The 15,530-nt window shown below is 36.0% G+C and overlaps 1 protein-coding gene across 9 annotated transcripts in view; it reads left to right on the top strand.

The window, feature by feature from the left end:
- The window catches only part of TCF12 (transcription factor 12), a 374,569-nt gene that overhangs the window by 278,218 nt on the left and 80,821 nt on the right, over nucleotides 1-15,530 (top strand). The window lies entirely within an intron of this gene.

Here is a 15,530-nt window from a genome sequence, read left to right as displayed (position 1 = left end):
GTGTAAGATATTAGAACCAGTTCAAAGGAAAATCTAAAAACAGATACATTCATTGATCAAAATTATGGAAATTAATGTTCAAACGGAGGCAAAACTATTTTTTTTCTTTAAGAGGATGATAGAGATTTTGAGGGTGGAGGAGGATTTTTCATTCCTTCAATGGACAGAATTTTTTTGCAGGTCTACTGATAAGAATTATTTTGTGCCCTGGCCGGTTGGCTCAGTAGTAGAGCGTCGGCCTGGCGTGCAGAGGTCCTGGGTTCGATTCCCGGCCAGGGCACACAGGAGAAGCACCCATTTGCTTCTCCACCCCTCCCCCTCTCCTTCTTCTCTGTCTCTCTCTTCCCCTCCCGCAGCCGAGGCTCCATTGGAGCAAAGATGGCCCGGGCGCAGGGGATGGCTCCTTGGCCTCTGCCCTAGGCGCTGGAATGGCTCTGGTCTCAACAGAGTGATGCCCTGGAGGGGCAGAGCATCGCCCCCTGGTGGGCAGAGCTTCGCCCCCTGGTGGGCGTGCCGGGTGGATCCTGGTCAGGCGCATGCAGGAGTCTGACTGTCTCTCCCCGTTTCCAGCTTCAGAAAAAAAAAAAAAAAGAATTATTTTGCATTGTTATCAGTTATCTGCAACTTACAAAGTTATAAAATAGCTCCCCTTGAGAATCTGGTATCTGGAAAGATGTGCTGTAACCAGGGCTCAACAAACTGTGGCTACCAGCCAAATATCCCCAGTGCTTTCCTTCTTTTTGTTGTTGTTGTTGTTGTATTCGAACATAGCTATGCTCATTTGTTTACATATTGACTATGGCTCCTTTTTTCCCCTCAAAGATGGCATTGAGTAGTTAAAACAGAGACAATATTCGCCCTCAAAGCTTTAATGTTTTTATCTGGCTCTTTATAGAACTGACCATACTCTAGAACAGGGGTCTCAAACTCGTGTCCTGCGGGCCGCATGCGGCCCGCTTGTATTTTTCATTTCTCTAGTATCCTAGCTAGATATTAGCTTAGTTAACAGCAGTTGTGATGCGAACTACAGTTTCTGGTCGTTTTGTGACACTGAGTAAACTGCATGTACAATTGTGCTTGTTGTACTGATTTTTTTTGTTTTCAACTGCAGTGAGAAAAATGTTGCGTAACAGTTGCCTTTTGTAGACCTAGTGCGGCCCGCTGAACGACTGTGATCTTGCTCTGCGGCCCACATGCTGAGTTGAGTTTGAGACCCCTGCTCTAGAATCTAGATAATGCATAATTTTCCATTGAAGCACAATAGTTTTCCTCTGCATATATGTGTTTCTGACAAGAAAATCAGGGGCTTTCATATGTAGCCAATCATATACAGGCCTCCTCTTTCCCCGAGAGAATTAATTAAAGCTATTTGTTTTAAAGAGCAATTTGGATAGTTTTTTACATAACAACAAACCTAATAGGAGGGACTTTAGACAGAATTATTAGAAACATAATATTTAGAACAAAAAGTTGATATTGTATTTCATTCTGAGGAAATGCATTTCCAAACAGGCATAAGTAAACTAAAACTGATTCAGAGAACAGCTCACAAATAGTAAAGTAACTTGCAACTCTTACATATGGACAATGATTGAAGAACTAAGGGCTAGTTTTAAGTGGTGAGGACTCCAGTAATATAAGGAACATCTTCAAATATTTGAAACACAGTTCGATTTGTTCTGTAACATTTAGGGTTAAAATTTTGGACAGTAGATAGGAGTTAAGCAATCCTGATTTTAACTTAATATAAGAATGTTCTCATAGTAAGTACCTAGGATGGAGTCTTGGTGGATAGTGACTTCCCTCTCACTTGGTATTTTCAAGCAGAGGCTACATATTCACTTTACTGGAATTTTTATAATAGAGGGATTAGAACATTTGTTGTATGAAATAGAAGACCTTAAAATGTTCCTCTCCTATTTTCTAAGAGGCGCTGCTGATCCATTTGAGGTTGGAGACCAGAAATTATTACTGACAATAACCTATATGGTTTTATATGTTTTAATTTTTATTCCAATAGTATTCAGCAGATTAAATGTGGAAGCACTGTTAGCAAATATTTGAATTGATAAAGTGATCAAGTTTGCAGAATAATTTGATAGGTTATATGATAACTTGATAGCATATGTCAGACAGTTACTAATGCCAGGATTGTGCTAAGTACCTTATAAACATTTCATTTGGTCCTTGCAGTGCTCTATGAAAAAGTTGTTGCTACTGCTGTTATTGCTGTTACAGTTATTTCTCTTATTTCACAACTGAGGAACCTGAACTATTGATATTAAGGGTTATACAATTTATCCAAGGTTTCACAGCTGATAAGTGAGATATGGCTAGGAAAACTGAGGTAGTGATGAAATAATTAAAGTGGTGGACTATACTGTCTAGTTTTCAAAGAGAGGAGATGAAGCCATGATTAAACTTTGGGACTGAAAAAGGAAAGGTCAAGATATTGGATGTGTTGAGGCGAAAGAACAAATGCAGTAATAAGAGGGCAGTGGTGTCTTAAGAATAGGTTATCTCAGAGTTGAATACTGTCCTTAAAAACTTCAGAAGTCATGTGGTTTCCAGTACTTTAAAACATCCTTTTGGGAATAAATTATTTGAGGGTGATTAGAGGATGGTTAGAGTCAGGAATATTAAGACATAAAAATTTTATATTCGAGCCTGGAATGCTGAGGTTGCCGGTTCAAAACCCTGGGCTTGCCCGCACAAGGCACATATGGGAGTTGATGCTTCCTGCTCCTCCCCCCTTCTCTCTCTCTCTCTCTTTCTCTCTCTCTCTCTCTGTCTCCTCTAAAATGAATAAATTAAAATAATTTTTTAAAAAAATTTATATTCAATCAGTGTTGAAGCTAGCCAAGAGAATTCACTCATGAAGTAGCATGTGAAAGAGCCATGTACAGTGGTTGGCACACAGTAGGCATTCCAAAAATGTTTGAATCTAAATCCTGTCATCTATGAAAAAGCACATTAGATAGAAGGAAAAACCATTAACTGCCTTCAGAGTGAGCTAGGATTTGTAAGTTGTTTGGAACATAGGTAAAATAAATTGTTTTGTGGAAGGAAATTCTCATCTTGAATTGTCAGGCAGTATAGTCAGTCTTAATTTCCTGCTTCTGTTAAAAGACTACAGAGAGTTATATTATGCAGGGATCTTGGCAGGGAAAAGAACTTCATTGTTTCTGTTCTTTCCAAAAAACTTTCTAATTATACTTTTGGTGGTTCTTAATGCTCTTTGGAAGCATTGTTTCAAAAAGTCAGTTTATTCTTTAGCAGATTTATTTCAGGAGAAAAAATTAAATTATGGCCAGCAATTAGACAACATCTCCGAATAAAAAATGAAAACAGGTGACCACAGACTGGATATTATATGATAATAAGGGATTGTTGTCTATTGTGGGACGTGTATAAGAACTGAGAGATGACAGAATAGAGCAAGAGCAACAGTATGCTGAGTTGTTGAAATAGGTAAAAGTTATGTGAAGGTTCATTGTACTTTTTTTTTCTACTTCTGTTGATTATTGAGAATTCCAGAAATAAAAAGTTTAAATTTTTAAAGTTGTCCAGTATAGATGATAATGTTTCAGTATTGCATGCCTGTAGTACTTACTATATTGGGTTTTGGTTTGCTCTTAATTGTATGTGTAAAAATGCAAGGGATTGAGAAGAGAGGGTACTCATTTACTAGAAGTAAAAACTAGCATTAAAGGGAAAGGGAGTGGCTTCAGAGTATTAGAAGCTCTGCTGAAAATCTTAGGACTGTGTAACACCATTTCCACAAAAGCAAGAGAGAAATGACACTTGTCTCCTGTTCTTCTACTGCCTGGTTAGCACCTCATATAGTTGGCTCCTTTGTATTCACAAAAGAAACACTTCAAAGGCTTTCTGGTAGCTTTACAAATGGTTTTCAGAGAGTCCTATTTAACAAGGAAGTTTGCAGACATTCAGAAAAACTCACTTAGAAGACGGAATATGCCCACACCTGACTTCATGAGTCTGCCTTCAAGAAATCCCTTATAGCATTTTTAGAAATGGGAACTCTCTTTATGGAAGCCTATAAAATTCTAAAATAAAGATTTTCTTATTGCATAGTGGCAATTATTTAAATATTGGATATATTAAAATGACTTTTAGTTCTATATAGTTCTTTTATTTCTAAGAAGTCTTTTTTTTATTGATCTAAGTTCAAATATATCTACTTTGATGTCTTTTCATAGATATGGGAGAAATGTTCAGAGAAAAAAAATTCATGAAAAGGAAATATTAAGATGGTAAAATTTCTCTCTGTTGCTGATTATTAAAGAAGATTAAACTGCTAAGATTACCACATTTTAGTAATTTCATGGTGCATAGGTAGTTTTTTTTTCTTCTCTTTTTAAGATAGAAAGATTGGGTTGATTGCATTGGCAGGATGCCTTTGATAGATGACTGTCATTATCATCTCAAACGTGCACAACACTTTTAAGTATAGAAAATTATAAATAAATTTTCAAGAGATTATGTTGAGATTATAAAATTTGGGACTTGTAAAAGAATGAGCATAACAGTTGGCTGGTAGTGGTTGGTGTGTTTTTATTGATGAGGAAAGAAATAGAAACATCTTGGGTTTCCTTTCACTTTGTTTCCCTGTACATCTCCAACCCCCTCCCCCAGTTAATATCTTGTCCAGCGTGTTGGTAATGACTTGGAACTGCTCAGGGTTGCACAAAGCATTTAATGAAATCTTGTCTTAGACAAAACACTAGAGAGGATCATAATTAATGTCTCATTTTCTGCCAGTTGCTATTGATTACTCATTCAAGATCCCTTTGTTCTCAGAATGATAACAACTGTACTTTGCATCACTATCTAATGAGATTCTCAGGATAGAATTCTTTAACAACATGCTGATAATTGCTAACATATCCCTGGAATTTCGATGTAAATGAATTTGCATTATAATAAAATTATTCCACAAATGTCAGTGTTGTCCAAATTTGGATTTTTTTAAGGTCTGTTTTTTAATTCTTTGTAGAAAATTAACAGAAGACTGATATTATTAAAGCCCAACATTTATATTTTGCCCTGACTTCCTCCTCATCCTCTGAGATTTTTTATTGTGACTTGGAGTGAGAAGCTTATCACTTTCCAGTTCCCCTGTCATAGTCTCTGAAACTTCAAGTGGATTTACAGATAAACTGTACTGTGATGTATCTAAATTAAAAGGACAGTTGCAAATATATATGAAAATACTATACTAATTTTGCTCTTAGAAAAAATTTTTCTTCACCCTTCAGTGACAAATACATGGTACAGTATAAAGAATTCAACTGAGAAATCTTAACAGTTTATATATGTACTCTGTTTTGATTGTTGTATACCTTTCTACCACTTTAATCAGTAGATTCTCCTCTCAAAAAGACAAATCTGGTAACAGCTGCTTGCTTTTATATATTACAACTGCATATTACTTGGGGGGTATATTATGGGCATGAAAGTAAGGAATTCTACTGAGCTTCCAGGAGTCCATATTAAGTATTTTAAATTCTTTGAGATATGTGACTATAGTATTAGACACTTCCATTTTATTTTTCTAGAAAACGAGTTAGTGTTGAGTTCTTAATTATTAATCATAAAATGAGGCTAATAATTTTTGACATGGGGTTAATTAGGTCTTTATTTAATCTGAAGTTATGGATATCAAAGTATATGTAATATAGTGCTGGAGCTAAAAACTATTTAATGGTAAAAAGCAGTTCTTAGAGAAAACCCAGATGTTTATCAAGATTTCAAATATTAATACTTTCTCTTTTAGGGTAAAGAATATCCAAATTACTGCAGTGTGATTCTGACTCCTACTGGCTGTTGAGCAGCACCGTTTCTTCTACTTTCTCAGTAAATCACATTTAGAATACCTTCCAGTATAATTAAGCATTGATAAACCATGTTGGCTGAGATGGCCACACCCCTTACTACATTTTTCTCTTCCCTACTTTTCTGTCAGTGTCATCGTGAAGGCTTACATCGAATTTGAATAGCCTTTTAAAGTTCACAATTTAGAGTCAGGAATACTCAAGCATATGAAGGAGAGAGAACTTAAACAAATTTCTCAAATAAGCTACCCTAAGTTCCTTGTAAAAAATAGGGATTTTTATTTACTAGCTAGAGGTTTCTCATATGTAATTCAGAATGAAGCTTAACTTGCTGTCAGTTTTATTATAATAATATATACTGATATGTTATATTAGTGTTTCAGGAGTAACCCTTTATTGATTATTCTTCAGTAATTATATAAGTTTTTCACAAATGAACTTCTAGATAACTTTTTTAAAGATTCTTTTTGAAGTATGTGTAAGATATTTAATACTTTGTCTCTTCAGAATTCTAATTCTGCCTTGAATAAGACCGCTTGGCAGAATAAAACTGCTTTGCCTAATTCTGTATCCCCAGGGATACCTGTTTATTCCTTTGCTGGAGATAACTCTAGGACAAGATTAGTGGTGATCAATAATGCTTCTCATTTGTTTTAGGCAGGCAGAAAAATCAATAACATGAGCTGACTTGTAATTTAATTTTGTGGGAAAAATTAGTTTATTATATGTGTTTTAATGTTACCAAAATGTTTGAAGAATCAAAGGAAAAATACATGATTTTGTTTAGGGGTAGAATATCAAAATATTAGGCTTACATAAGTTTGGCCCTTAAGTTTTTTTAGTCTTATATTGCATTAGTTTCATGGGTATTGTTTCCTAGATTTATCAAGTCCTTGTGAAGAAAACCTTGTCTTAAATTTCTTTTTCTATTATTATATTAAATGAGAGAGAGGCAGAGAGACAGACTCCTGCATGTGCCCTGACCAGGATCCACCTGACCAGCCCACTAGGGGACGATGCTCTGTCCATATGGGGCTGTTGCTCCATTGCTCAGCAACTGAGCTATTTTAGCACCAAAGTGAGGCCATGGTGCCATCCTCAGCCTCCAGGGCCAACTTGCTCGAATGAGCCATGGCTGTAGGAGGGGTAGAGAGAGAGAAAAAGAAAGAAAGAGAAGGAGGAGGGGTGGAGAAGAAGATGGTCACTTTTCCTATGTGCCCTGACCAGGAATCAAACCCAGGATTTCCACTCGCCGGGCCAACGTTCTACCACTGAGCCAACCGGCATGTGGTAGATAAATAAATTTTTTATTTATTACAGTACTGAACAATTTATTGTAGTTAACAGGATAAAATGTCATCTTGTGTTTTTAAAGAGAAACAATTTCTTCTCCATTTACTTTACCTAATTATATAACATCTTGGTAAAGATTAAACAGAGGGAAATGGTTAGTTCTGCAGTTAGGACAGCTGAGTGAAGAACAGCTTCTACACTTTTTTTACATTTAGTATAGAACAAGAAGACAAGGTATTTCCTAACCACATCTACATATTTGTGTATAAGTACAGAGAGGAAGGTTTAGCAACACTAAACTTGGTAGCAAGTAAACTTTTTTTCCTTAAAATTCTTTTCTCATTTTTTTGCTTCCATGTGTATGTGCATAAAAAAGCCTACCAGTATGTGTTCTGTAGATGACTCAGCTATAGGATTGTTATGCACAAATTCCTCTACAGGTCACTTATATTTTTTCAAGTTAACAATCTTTTAAATTGTCATTAGGCTCCTGGACTATTGTAGAAGCCTTGTCATATTGAGAAAGAAGCCTCTGAAATAGACCTATGTTCAAATTAGGTTTCTGGCCCTGGCCGGTTGGCTCAGTGGTAGAGTGTTGGCCCAGCATGTAGAAGTCCCAGGTTAGATTCCTGGTCAGGACACAGAGGCGAAGCACCCACCTGCTTCTCCACTCCTTCCCCTCTCACTTTACTCTCCCCCCGCCCCCGCCTTCCCCGCAGCTGTGGTTCACATGGTTCAAGCAAGTTGGCCCCAGGTGCTGAGGATGGCTCCATGGCCTCTCCTCAGGAGCTAAAATAGCTCGGTTGCCAAGCAACAGAGCAGCAGCCACAGATGGGTAGAGCATGGCCTGGTAGAGGGCTTGCCTGGTGGATCCCGGTTGGGGCATATGTGGAAGTCTGTCTCACTGCCTTCCTGCCCCTAGCTTAATTTAAAAAAATTAGGTTTCTACTACTTGTTATCTGTAAAACATAAAATCCATATAATCATTAAGATTGTGGTTAACATTAACAGAGATAATGCATTTGAAAGTGTGCTAGTAGATCCTTGATATTTATTCTGATTTTCTCCAACTTTTTATTTTGAAAATTAACAGATCCACAGAAAACATGCCAGAATGACCATGTACTCATTAGCCTCCACAGTTGTTACACACATTCCTTTTCTTTCACTCAATATGTGTTTATATATGTATGTATGTTATATATGGGTTTATGCTAAGTCATTTTGAGGAATAAGTTGGCATTTGTCTATTTATTCTTGATCAAAATTGAAACAGTTTGAATCTGTCATACTTCTCTTAGGATTTAACCTCTAATTGTCAGCCTTCTCTCTAGGAGCCTGTTCTCTTTCCTATTTCTAACATCCGTCTCACTGTAGTCATCGGGAGTTGTAAGACAGCTTCAGGGAACACAAGGCCTCCTAAGTTAAGAAAGGAGTTAGTGCCCAGAAAACAATTTAAAAAGCCATTCATCTTAGTTTCATTCTTTTGTTTTTTAATTTTTATTTATTGCTTTGAAAGAGAGAGAAAAACATCAGTGATTGTTCCACTTATCTATGCATTCATTGCTTGTTTCTTATATGTGCCCTGACTGGGGATCATACCTGCAGTTTAGTATATCAGGACGATGCTCCAACCAACTGAGTTGCCCAGCCATGGCTTGTTTTCATTCTTTTGTGATGCTTAGAATGTGGTGATACATGAAGGAAAAAATGAAATTGAGTTTTTTGTTTTCAACAGAGTCTACAACTGTACTACCCAGTTTTACTTAAAGCCTTATTTACTTCTCCCAGCAACCATATGAGCTAATTAGTAACACACCCATTTACAGAAAAGGAAACATGCATTAATGTTAGATAATTTGCCCTGGATTACACAGTTAGGATTTGAACTCAGTGTATCTAACTATGAAGCCCCAGCTATTTCTAGCACATAAAGTTTTTGTAAGCATTTTATCTATTTTTAGGAATATAAGAAATGAGCTTTCTGATTCATGACTAGATTATTTTATGCTTCTGTTAGTCTTTATTATGACTATTATTTGACTTCTTTAAGGAAATAACTTACTGACTACATTTTACTCACCTGAAAGTTTATCTTTATTTTGTGACTTCAGTATACCCATTTCTTCACTGTCCTCCAAATACAGTCCTTTGTTCCTTCATCAAAGGGGTCAATAAACAGTTTCTAAAAAGGGTAGTAAATATTTTAGGCTTTGTAGACCATATATATTCTCTGTACTCAACTCTTCCATCATAGCACAAAAAGAACCATAGCTAATACATAAAGGAATGGGTAAAACTGTGTTCCAATAAAAAGTATTTATAAACAGGCCCAATTTGACCTGCCGACAGACCATGGTTTGTTGACCTCTTCTCTAAATCATTATTTAGAAATGTTGTAAGGAGCACTGTTAAGAGAGATGTGAATGCCCAGTTTTTGTCATGTATTTGTTTATATATGTACAATGAACAGTTTCCTTTTTCTTTTTATAAATTTATTGAATTTAGAGAGAAAATGGGAGAAGGGGTGGAGAGAAACATCCATTTGTTGTTCATCTTATTTATGCATTCATTGGTAGAGTCTTGTATATGCCCTGACCAGGAATTGAACCCACAACTTTGGTGTATCGGGATGACACTAACCAACTGGGCTTTCTGGTTTCGCTTTAGATCATATAAATCTTTCACCTTTTACAATGACTAGTTTCATATATGCCTTCTAGATAAAAAGCAGGTGAAGTAATAAATACAGCAGGTGTCTCAAAACATGATATCATGAAAGGCATGGGAATATCCTAAAAGACTAGTGTTGTTTAGAGGAAAATTTCAAGATACATGACCCCTGCCCTCAAACATGTGATAATAAATTATTCCATCTAGCATACCATGAGCCATATTTTGATCATTATTTGAGGAATGTTGAATGTGCCTTGCATGGGCAAAAGAGAGAGAAAAAAACACAAAACATATGTGACAGTGGAAGAAATTTCAGTATAATGTGTGGGAGACTTGATTTGGTCACACTACTTTTATATAATTAACATGATCAGGAGGTCCATTGTGGAGTCTGAAAAAGCTGTTTTTAATCACAAGCATTTATAAAATATGTAACGATCTTTGACTGGTTTAATACAGTGATTACCTCATGTGTGCTTCAGTATTGTTGAATAGGCTTTTTATTTAATTGAATTTTAAATGAAGAAAAGACAATATAGCAAAACATGAAATGCATTGAAAGCAGTGATCAGAAGGGAATTTATAGTTGTAAATGCCTACATTTAAAAAGAAAAAAGATTTCAAATGAATAACCTAACTTTATACCATAATAACGTAGGAAAAGGAAGAGCAAACCAAGTACAAAGTTAGCAGTGGCAAGGAAATAAAGATTAGAGCAGAATTTTTAAAAATAGAGAACGGAAAAATAATATAATCAACAAAATCAAATAAAAATTCTATTTTTTAAAAAGCTTAACAAGGCCCTGGCTGGTTGGCACAATGGTAGAGTGTCAGCCTGGCTTGTGGATATCCCAGGTTCTATTACCAGTCAGGGCACACAAGAGAAGTGCCCATCTGCTTCTCCACCCTTCCCCCTCTCCTTTCTCTCTCTTCCCCTCCCTCAGCCAAGACTGCATTGGAGCAAAGTTGGCCCAGGCATCTAGGATAGCTCCATGGCCCTCCGCCTCAGGTGCTAGAATGGCTCCACTTGCAACAGAGCAATGCCCCAGATGGGCAGAGCATCACCCCCTAGTGGGCATGCCCAGTGGGTCCCAGTGGGCACATGCAGGAATCTGTCTTTCTGCCTCCCCACTTCTCACTTCAGAAAAATACAAAAAAAAAAAGAAAGCTTAACAAGCCCTGATTGGATAGCTCATTTAGTTAGAACATCATCTGGATACCTAGCAGTTGCCAATTCAATACCCAATCAGGACACATAATGAAGCAGCTCAATGTTTCTGTCTCTCTCCCTGCCCCCTTCTCTCTCTCTAAAATCAATTAAAAATTTAAAAATATAAATAAAAAGATTAAAAAATTGACAGACCTTTAGCTAGGAAAAAAAGGAATGTCTACTTAATAAGATCAGAAATGAAAATAGGGAGCATTACTACTGACCTTATAGAAATTTAAAAAAATGATAAAAGAATACTATGGACAAATGTATGCTAACAGATTAGACAATCTAGATGAAAGGGACAAATTCCTAGAAATAGACACACTATCAAAACTGACTCAAGTAAAAACAGAATATCTGAACAGAGCTAAAACAAGTAAAGGGATTGAATTACTAATAAAAATTCTCCCCCAAAAAGAAGCCTAGCACCAACTGGCTTCACTAATGGATTCTACCAATCATTTGAAGAATTAACACCAATCCTTCTCAAGCACTTCTTATCTCATCCTATGAGGCCAGCATTACCCTGATACAAAAGGCAGACAGAGTTATCAGAAGAAAAAGGAAACCAATATCCTTTTTGTATATTAATGTAAAAATCTTATACAAAATGCTAACTAAATCCAACAGTGTATTAAAAGGATTATGCACAATGACCAAGTGGGTTTTGTCTCCAGAATGCAAGGGTAGTTCAATATATAATATATGAAAATTGATCATTTTAATTTACGAATAGAAGGGAAAGTTGTATGATCATCTCAATTAATGTAGAAAAGACATCTGATCAAATTCAATACTCTTTTTAAGTGAGAGGAGGGGAAATAGTAAGACAGACTCCTGCATGAATCTGGACCAGGATCTACCTGGCAGCCCTCATCTGAGGCAGATGCTCTTACCAGCCAAGCTACTTTTTAGCACCTGAGGCTGACACCCTCTGCCCAATCAGAGCTATCCTCAGTGCCCTGGGGCTAGTGCTTGAACGAGTCACGCCACTGGCTGTGGGAGAGGAAGGGGAAGGGGGGATGTATAGAAGTAGATGGTCACTTCTCTTATGTGCCCTGACCAGAATTGAACCCAGGACATCCATATGCCAGGCCGATGCTCTCTCCACTGAGCAGACCAGCCAAGGCTCAGTACACTTTCATGATGATGCTTAACAAATAGTATCAGGAACTTTCTTAATTTGATAATGGTCATTTATGAAAACTGACAGCTTATAGTGGTTAAAGCATGAAAGCCTCTCCTGAGATCAAGAACAAGACAAGGATGTCCACCTTTAACACTTTTATATGAAACATTTTACTGGAAGGTTTAACCAAAACAGGCAAGTAACAGAAATAAAAGGCATTCAAATGGGAAAGTAAGGAAAACAAAAAAGAGAAAGAAAAACTATCGCTATTTGCAGATGGTATGAGTGAATTCGCAATAAAACTATTAGAGCTAATAAATGAATTTAGCAAAATTGCAAAAGTCAAAATCAATGCACAAAAAATTAGTTTTAAATTTGTGCACTGCGGATGAACAAACCAAAAATAAAATTGGGAAAATAGTTTCAATAATAACATACAAAAGAATAAAATACCTAGAAATAAAATTTAACTACAAGGTGTAAGACTTGTACATTGGAAATTACAGAGCATTGCCAAAAGAAATTAAAGAAGACCTAAATAAGTGGAAAAGTATTGTGTTCATCAACTAGAAGACTCCATGTTGTTAAGATGGCAATACACCCAGAGCAATCTATAGATTCAGTACAATCCCTATTAAAATTTCAGTGACGTTTTTTCAGAAGTGGAAAAGCTGATCCTCAAATTTATATGCAACTTTAAGGAACCTCAAATAGCCAAAACAATATTGAAAAAGAATAAAGTTGGAATACTCACACCTTCCAAACTTCAAAACTTATTACAAAGCTATAGTAATCGAAACAGTATGGAACTGGCATAAAGTAAACATATAGACCAACAGAATAGAATTGAGAGTTCAGACATAAACACAGTTGGTTACATCTGTAACCAATTTTATTTTCAGCAAGTGTGCCAAGACCACTGAATAAGAAAATACTATTTTCCTCATCTAGTGGTGTTAGGACAATTGGGTATCCACATATGAAAGAATGAAGTTAGACCCCTACCTACATCATATACAAAAATTAATTCAAACTGGGTCAATGATTTATGTGAAAGAACAAAAACTATAAACTCTTAAAAGAAAGTGTAGGGATAAATCTTCATTACCTTGGGTTTAGCAATGGATTCTTAGATCAAAAGCACGAAAAGCAAAAAAAAATAGGTAAATTAAAGTTCATCAGAATTAAAAACTCTTGTGCATTAAAGTCCATCAAGAAAGTGAAAGGACAACCTACACAAGGGATAAAATATTTGCAAATCATATGTCTGAGAAGGGTCTAGTATTCAAAACATAGAAGAACTCTTACAATACACAACAGAGAGACAGTCTATTTTAAAATGGGCAAAGGAGTTGAATAGACATTTTCCCAAAAAAGATACACAAAGGACCATCAAGCCCGTGAAGAGGTGCTCACTATCATTAGTCATTAGAGAAATGCAAAACAAAGCCACAATAAGATACCACTTCATACCCATGAGGATGACTTTGGGTTTTTTTGTTTTGTTTTGTCTTGTTTTAAGTGACAAGTGTTGGCAGTGACATAGAGAAATTAGAACCCTTAAACATTGCTAGTGGGAATGTAAAATTGGTGCCACCACTGTGGAAATAGTGTGGCAGGTCTTCAAAAAGTTAAACCTAGAATTGACACATAACACAGCAGTTCAACTCTTAAGTCTATATATACCCCAAAAGATTTGAAAACAGATACTCAAATACTTGTATACAAATGTTAATAGCAATACTGTTCACAACAGTCCAAAGCTGTTTGGAAACAACCAAAATGTCTCATCAGTGGATTAACAGATAACCAATTGTAATGTACCTGTAAAATGGAATATTATTCAGCCCTAAATAGGAATGAAATACTGATATATCCTACAACACAGATAAAGTCTGTGAACATTATGCTAAGTGAAAGAAGCCAGATACAAGAAATTACGTATTGTATGATTCCATTTATAATAAATATTCAGGATAGGTAAATCCTAGACTAGGAAGCAGAGTAGTGGGGCTAGGGAGGGGAAAAATGAAAGTAACTGTTTAATCGGTATGGGGTTTTCTTCTGAGGTGATGAAAATGTTCTGGAACTAGGTAGTGATAGTTGTACAGCATTATGAGTGTCTTAAATGTGGGTTTCACCTCAATTTTTTAAAGATGAAAGATAAAATTACTTTAAAATTAATAAATAGTATGATAAACTGAAATAGGAGTTTTTCTTGATTATGAGAACAGAGGCAGGAGTTGGCCTACTATAACTTGCTTTTTCACAGTTCTTTCTGTGATTCTTTCTGGCCAAAGGGCAAGTTTTATTTCTCAGTACCTTCATGATACTCAGTAGCTGAAGTCAGCTACTAAGCATACGTATGGTGATGGCAGTAAGGGAAATTAAATATGGGATAGTAGGATGGTAAATGTGTCAGATAAACCACAGCTCTTTTCACTTGAGAGCATCCATTCAAGTGTATCCAGCACTCTTCCAATTGAGGTCTTCTTTTTCCTTCAGCTACCAGAAAGCTTGGAACCAAATTCTGGCAAGTTAACTTTATTTGCTTTATGATACTATCACTGCTATCATATAGGTCAGGGCTGCTGAATCTCTGAATTCAGTAAAGCACTTGACAAATTCTCATGATGTCACTGTAACATACTCTCCTTAGCCTGTCATCCTAATTTCTTTAATACATTTTTTTATGCCTAGACACTTGGTTAGCAAGTCTTGGTTGACAGACTCAGAATCTAAAAAAATAGGAATAGGTTATTATTATGGATCAAATATAACAAGATGAATTCTTTCAGAGATAAATGTTAAAAGTCTTTGTACTTTACTTGGGACCAAAAAACACAAACTAAGCAAGGACACGATTGGAGGGACATGACTTAATTGTAGCATATGCAATAAAGAGTAATAGGATGTGATCACTCTTATTAACCTTTCAATATGAGCTAGCACAAATGGATTGTTTAAATGTATTGTTAAAAACTACTCTGCATTAATCTGACATATTGTCCTCCATTCCATTTTACAAGAGACTTTGATAAACTGAAAATAAATACAGAGATCTATATGTCAGGATGGTGAAAAATATATACAAACACGTCATGAGACACAGTTGAAGAAAACAGGAGTGGCTAGTCGTGAAAATATTGGCACTCTTCAAACAATGAAAGTTATCCAAAAAGAAAAAGAGAAAAGAAAAATAACAAAATTGACTGCCTGTGTGGTCTGAAAGCGTTCAAGCAAAGGTTGGGTGGCCATTTTTAAAAAATATTTTTGATGATTAATGGGTGAAGCACAAAGTAACTAAAGCGTCTTTCAACCTTAAGATTATATGGATCTATGTAACGACTAGTATAGAGCAGGC

This window comes from Saccopteryx bilineata, chromosome 4, assembly GCF_036850765.1.
Source record: "Saccopteryx bilineata isolate mSacBil1 chromosome 4, mSacBil1_pri_phased_curated, whole genome shotgun sequence".
NCBI classification, from domain to species: Eukaryota; Metazoa; Chordata; class Mammalia; order Chiroptera; family Emballonuridae; genus Saccopteryx; species Saccopteryx bilineata.
The sequence above is the reverse complement of the archived record's forward strand: the minus strand, read 5'-3'. Positions and strand labels throughout refer to the sequence as shown.